A 6687-nucleotide genomic window follows, 5' to 3' on the forward strand; every position below is an offset into this window, starting at 1 on the left:
CCGAGTTTGCCTATGCCTGGTGAAAAATAACAAAGTAGTTTATTGTAGGAAATACTTCTATAACTTGGATATAACAGTTTCTAGTTATAACCGAGCAAGCTAATCTGGAGAACAACAAGGCACCCATGCCTGAGGATAGCTCAGTTGGTAGAGCATGAGACTCTTGATCTCAGGGTTGTGGGTCTGAGTCCCACATTGGGCAAAGGATTCCTGCATTGCAGGAGGTTGGACTAGATGACCCCCATGGTCCCTTCCAACTTGCTCCTTTGTTCTTCTAGAGCAGTGTTTCCCAACCTTTTTTGGGCAAAGGCACACTTGTTTCATGAAAAAAATCTCGAGGCACACCACCATGCCAGATGGGGAAAGGTCACTTTTTACTTATGTAAAAAAAAAAAAAAAATAGTAACAGCATAGAAGGTAATGGTTAGGCTAGCATCCCTCTTCCAAATATGCTAGGTTTTTATTTGCAGGGACAGTTCTACATGGGAAAGCATTCAGCACTGTCATTCTCCCATCTGCCATCTGAATTGGTACTATTCTGGGTCAACTTACTCTGCTGCATGTGTAGATGAAAATGGCACCAAGTGTGGGGGAGGGGGCAGAACAGGTTTCAGATACAGGATATTAAGCATACACGTACTTCAGATTGAACTGGTTGCTTGCTTTGCAAGTTTTCATTTCCCAAATGACTGCCTTGGCAAGCGCAATACCTACCAGGCTCAACGCCGGTCTCGCGCTGCCGCTTCCCGCGCTCTCAAGGACCCGGGAGGAGGAAGGCGTGAAGGGAATCCCGAAGGCGCGAAAACCTCACGCATGCGCAGGCCTTCCACCTGTGACAGCCCAGTAGGCCGGCCGAAGCGAGCAGCGATGGGAAGTGGGAGGGAGCTCGCTCGCCGCCCCGCGTGTGCCTATGTGGGGCACGTTACAGCCCCGTGACGTCAGCGCCACGCAGGCAGCCAGGCAGGCAGACGGCGAGAGCCCCGCGCTGGGTGGCCTCTCCTCGCCGCCGCCGCCCCGCCTCTCGCCGCCCGACTCGCCCGCCTCCCTCCAGGCAACATCTCGCGGCACACCAGGCAACGTCTCGCGGCACACTAGTGTGCCGCGGAACACCGGTTGGGAAACACTGTTCTAGAGGACGATTCAGGATTGACCTCTCATCTTGAGGTCCAAGCGAGGTGCGGGGAGGAGGAAGCTATAAACAGGATGCCACCTAAGACATATCAGTCTAACATCCAAGAGACAGAGAGGTCAGCTCAAGAGGTTAAAGGTACAGGGAGGGTCTGGGAATCTGGAGGTCCCTAGTCATAATCCATGTAAACCTCATGTCTGCAAACATCCATCAAAAATAATCACCTGGCCATTGTTGCATGCAACTGAATCTTCTGGCACCTAAGAATAATAATCACCCAAAGCAACCAAGAGTCATCAAACACTATAATTAAAATGCAATGAGGTGGGGGAGAGACTCTGGAAAAAAAGATACCATACCCAAAGAATAGCATAGTCCAGCTGAAAGCTCCTCAGCACCAATAAAACCCTAGAGGGAGCTCAGAACCACTTATCTGATATGGAGAGGAGCAAATAAGAGCGTCTGCCTGCTTATCTCCTGCTCAGCTCCAGTCCAATGCAGCCACCTTTAGGAAGGCAATGTGAGGACAGGGTAGGCGCAAATTTTGGCCTCCCACCTCTATTATTTCTTTAATTTCCTTAAGGCTTCTGTACCCTGCTTTTTGCTACTTATCTCAAAGCGACTTACAGGAAGGAGTAAAACATACAGCATATGCAATTTGAAATATAAGTGAACGTATCTGAAAACCGGGGGGCAAAAGCCCAACAACCATTGGGACAACTTTCATAGAGCAAAGGCCTCCTGAAATAAGATCCTTTTCATCTGGCACCTATCACTTAACAAGGATATGTGGAGGTAGGGTTAAACTGTGTCTATTTGGCACAAGATACACTATGTACATGCATGGGGGTCACTCTTATCTATCTGCCTCCATAATTTCACATGCTCCAGTGCTACGGTCTGCCCCATCTTATGTGATGCTTCTTAGGACACCCAGCTTGGTACTTGCAGCTTGGTACTTGCAGCCCCCCTCCACTCCTGGGTCCCAGACAAATTTCTTTTCCAGCCTGACTACTCACAGGAATGGGCCACTGAGTTCTGGCTTGTGGATTAGGCAGGCAGTTCCTCCAGTTCCTCCTTATCCCAGTCTCTTTGGACCTTCTCCCTTGTCAACTCCAGCCTGGGGGAGGGAACCAAAGCACAACCCCCTCCACAATCATGTGCTCTGGCTGCCCAGAATTGAGCGTCCTGCAACCTTTCCATTTATGCAACCAGCAGAGCTTTTGGCATCAGCTACACCCCAGGAAAGGGCCTTTCCAAGCCATGTTTGTACAGCTGGGGACCAGAGGGGGCATGCACTTTCCCACACACCTCCCCACCACCTCTGCCCATGAAAACAGCCCTGTGTGACGAATTGCTGCTCATTAGATGAAATCTTAGCCCATTCAAGGACTGAGCTAACAGAGGCTGGCAGGGCCCGCAGGAAGGGTCCTGCTCGACAAACCCGTTCCTAAGCAAACTCTGGCACACAATGAGAATCCTCCACAGCCCCAACTCCCTGGGCCTTGCTGGTGAGAAGGACGCCAAACAGCATGGGTGAAACCTGACCCAAATTGAGGCCAGCACCCATCACGCAGCAGCTGAGGTGCTTCTCTCTGAACCAGAGGCTAATCACCACTTTCAATCTTTCTGGCCCTTCTCACCAAACACAAGAGTTGTTCAGGTCTGCGTCTCTAGTTTCAGGGGCCTCCCGCCCTGGACAGTGCTTGTGCAACCTCACCACATACACTAAGGCAGGGGCTGGTGAGAGACCTTCATGCTTCTGTAAGTTTCTGTCTTCCGCCTGCACCACCACAAGTTGCTCTAGCACGGAAGCACGCCTGTCTCTGAGTCAGAGAAGCTCAGAAAATATATCTGATTGCCCAGCCAGTGTGTGCCCAGCTCTAGATTCCTGCAGCCTCTCCTGAAACTGCCCAAGGCTCTTCTTGTGGAGTTTGCTTGCCTCTGAAGGCTGTTAGTCATGGCGCATGACTCTCTCTTCCATGGTCCTTATCACAGAACGGAGGGCTGCAGGAGTTGAGTCAGTTGGTTCCCACACTCAAATTAGGTATACAGTGGTACCTCGGGTTACAGACGCTTCAGGTTACAGACACTTCAGGTTACAGACTCTGCTAACCCAGAAATAGTACCTCGGGTTAAGAACTTTGCTTCAGGATGAGAACAGAAATCACGCAGCAGTGGCGCGGCAGCAGTGGTAGGCCCCATTAGCTAAAGTGGTGCTTCAGGTTAAGAACAGTTTCAGGTTAAGAACGGACCTCCGGAACGAATTAAGTTCTTAACCCGAGGTACCACTGTACCATACATGGTCCCCTGGCTGCTGGGATAAATAAGAGGAAAGGACTCACCACCAAGTTTCACATGAGTCCTTCATCCAAGGAAGCCGCCATCTTTCGCTTTGCCTTTAGACTCAGATGGGCAGCAAAAACACAGGAACTGGCAAGGTCTCTGCACTCCTGCTGCACCTATTGAATCTTGGAGTCTTCCAACCTCACTGACTCCCCTTCCCCCATTAAAAAGCTCCTTCAGGTAGCTCAGCACCAAGTGGCTGCACATTGACAGGCTGGCAGAAGGTTGGGAGGACGTTTGAGTGGTGTCTGACCCAATCAAAAGTTCTCAGTTACGAAGAAACCAGAGGCCTTTCTCCTGGGCATTGTTGGCCAATTGGTGCTAAAGAAGGATAGAACTTTCTTTATGTATACCACGACAGCAGCAAGAATTCTTATCGCAAAGTATTGGAAGACACAAGATCTACCCACCCTGGAAGAATGGCAGATGAAGGTGATGGACTACATGGAACTGGCAGAAATGACCGGCAGAATCCAAGACCAGGGAGAAGAGTTGGTGGAAGAAGATTGGAAGAAATTTAAAGACTACCTACAGAAATATTGTAAAATTAATGAATGTTAGAATGATGTTGGATGAAAAGTTATGTGGTTTTTAGCTATAACGCTATAAGGAGTATGAAAAAAAATGGACTATTAACAGACAAAAATTTAATGTTACATTATTTTAAGATTAAAGATTAGGATAAACAAAGAGGGGAAGGATTTGCTGAACTAACAAATTGAACTGGAATACAAAAAGCGAGGTGTGAGGAGGTCCGGGAAATAAGCAAATGAAAGAAAGTGATGGAAAGATGGAATTGTTTTTTATCTATTTTTAATTTGTATTTTTCTTTTTTCTTTTTTCATTTTGTAAAATTCTAATAAATATCTTTTTAAAAAAAAAGTTCTCAGTTACACTGCAAACCAGACACAATGTGAGTCTGTTGCATTCAGGCAGAATGAATTATCTGCACTGTCGCTTAAGCGCAGCCCAAAGCCTAGACCCCTCCTCCTCTCTTCTCTTGAACTAGGATACAAACCCTGCTGCAGGCTTGTGTTTGGAGTCCGGTCAGGGAGGCATGTATAACCCTGTTTGATAATTCCACCTGTCACTGTTTAGTTTGACAAATGATATACCTCCTGTTCTATTTTTAGACCAGAGGTTCCATTGTTTCTGATGGCTGTATTCTTATCCTGCAGCTGCCATTTGATTTGACTATTGATAATTTTTTTAGGGTGAAGGGCAGGTTATAAATATGTGAAATAAAAACAAATACATAATAGATCTGAGTGACGGGCAGAGGAACGACAAGTTCTGATTTAAGCACTGCTTGTGAAACTGGCCTTAATCCCTGACTCTTGCAGGCCTGACGTAGGGCTGTGTTTTGGTCTAGAGGAAGATGAGAGTACACAAGAGCGCATATTTCCTCTTCACAACATTTGTTGTGTGCACAAAACATCCAAGGCCCCTGAGTCACCTCAGCTGTGCCCAGGCGAAAAATGTACAGATCACACCCAATTTTCATTTAGAAGGAAACAGGAACTGCACTTCTGCCCTGCCTCCATGCGCATGAATGTTCAAATCACTGATAAAACAATGTCTACTATCATTTGCATTGCAAAGGCTGGAAAGGCAGGGTGGGGGCGGTGTATGGATGTGCTGCCACTCCTATTCTGGATACAACCTTAGTAGCCTCCCAAACCTAGACTGTCTGCAAGAGATTAGGATCAAGCAACTGGGAGTAATCCACCACAACTCTTTCCCTCACTCCCTTCATGGCCCAGCCAGATTAGCTCCCTACAAGTCCCAGCATAGGAGCCAACTCCTAGGGGCTGATGGGGCTGCCATCCTCTCCCCCCCCAAAAAATTGAGGGGGCCGTCCCTAAAAGTTGATGGTCATTGGCATTCAAATGGTGTGTGTGCACTGCATCATGTGATCAGTTACACGGGGCCGGGCTTACCTGGGCACCCCCAATATCTTATTCAAGTTGAGCCACATGGGAGCAGTTGAGCCTGTGCCTGAAAGCAAGGGGTGCTCCAATGCCTCCCACCCCTGCCCCTAACCTCTGGATTGTGCCCTGAGAGTTGAATGCAGTCCCAGCTGGGTTGAGGACACCTCAGGGACTAGCATCTCTGACCAGTCTTTCAGAAGAGCTTGCTGAGGAGGCCTGTGGGCAGGTGAGGAGATAGCGCTGGAGGAAGAACTACGCCTCCTTCACCTGAGTCAACCTGGCTGAGTAATCGGCTCTTGGGGCACCTAGAGGTCTTCTCTGTTTTGACAGCAAGCTGTTTTTCCTTCTCGGCGAGAGCGCAGCAGCAGCCCAAACGGAGCGGCCTTTCTGCTGACCTGAGTGACCCACCAGGCTCCCGGGTTCCCCGCTGTCCGTCTGGCGCATTGACAGCCTCCTTGCAAGAGACAGCCGCCTCCTGCAGCTCCTCCACCCGCGTCCCTACATTTGGGTGCACAAAGAGAGGGAGTTGAGGTCGTGGACTCGCCCTTGCTCCTGGTGCCCACGCCAACCCCCTCCTAGGCAGTCCGCTGGCGGTGGTGGATGACGCCGCCCGGCACCTCGTCTTTTCCAGGTGTCTCTCCGCCCTGCCTGATCCCGCCCGTTCTTCGGTAACTTAACAGGCCGGCAGTGTGCACTGGGAAGGTGCCAAGGCAGCGGGCAGAGCCCGGCCCTGGTAGCTCCAGCACAGAGAGGCAGAGAGTGACTGGCAGGCAAGCAGGCGGGGCAGGGTGGGGCAGCCGAGGGCACCAGGAGGGCATCTCACACTGACGGCAAGGAGTCGCCCAGAGCGGGCGGGGCTTGGAAAACAGGCTTACTATGGGGCTTTGGGCACATTTGGGGGAAAGGGCGGGGAGCTTGTTGGCCCCCACCCCCATCGGACTTTGTAGGATGGGAACAGACAGGCCATCCTGTGGCCTCCACTGGGGAGGCGGAGGGCTTGCCAGTCATTTCTGCTCTGGCTAACGCCAGATGTAAAACTCAGTTGGTTGGAGCGCAGTGTTGATAATGCCAAGGTTGCCGGTTCGATCCCCGTGAGGGACAGCTGCATATTCCTGCATTGCAGGGCGTTGGACTAGATGATCCTCAGGGTCCCTTCCAACTCCATGATTCTATTCGCTTCCCACCCCCGAAAACCCCAGACTGAAAGCTACCTTCCTCTCTCCAAGCCCAAGTTTCCCCAAGCGGTGGGTGGTAGTGGCGGGGCTTCATCGCTTTGCCTGA

The sequence above is a fragment of the Podarcis muralis genome, chromosome 15 (assembly GCF_964188315.1).
Source record: "Podarcis muralis chromosome 15, rPodMur119.hap1.1, whole genome shotgun sequence".
Lineage (NCBI taxonomy): Eukaryota > Metazoa > Chordata > Lepidosauria > Squamata > Lacertidae > Podarcis > Podarcis muralis.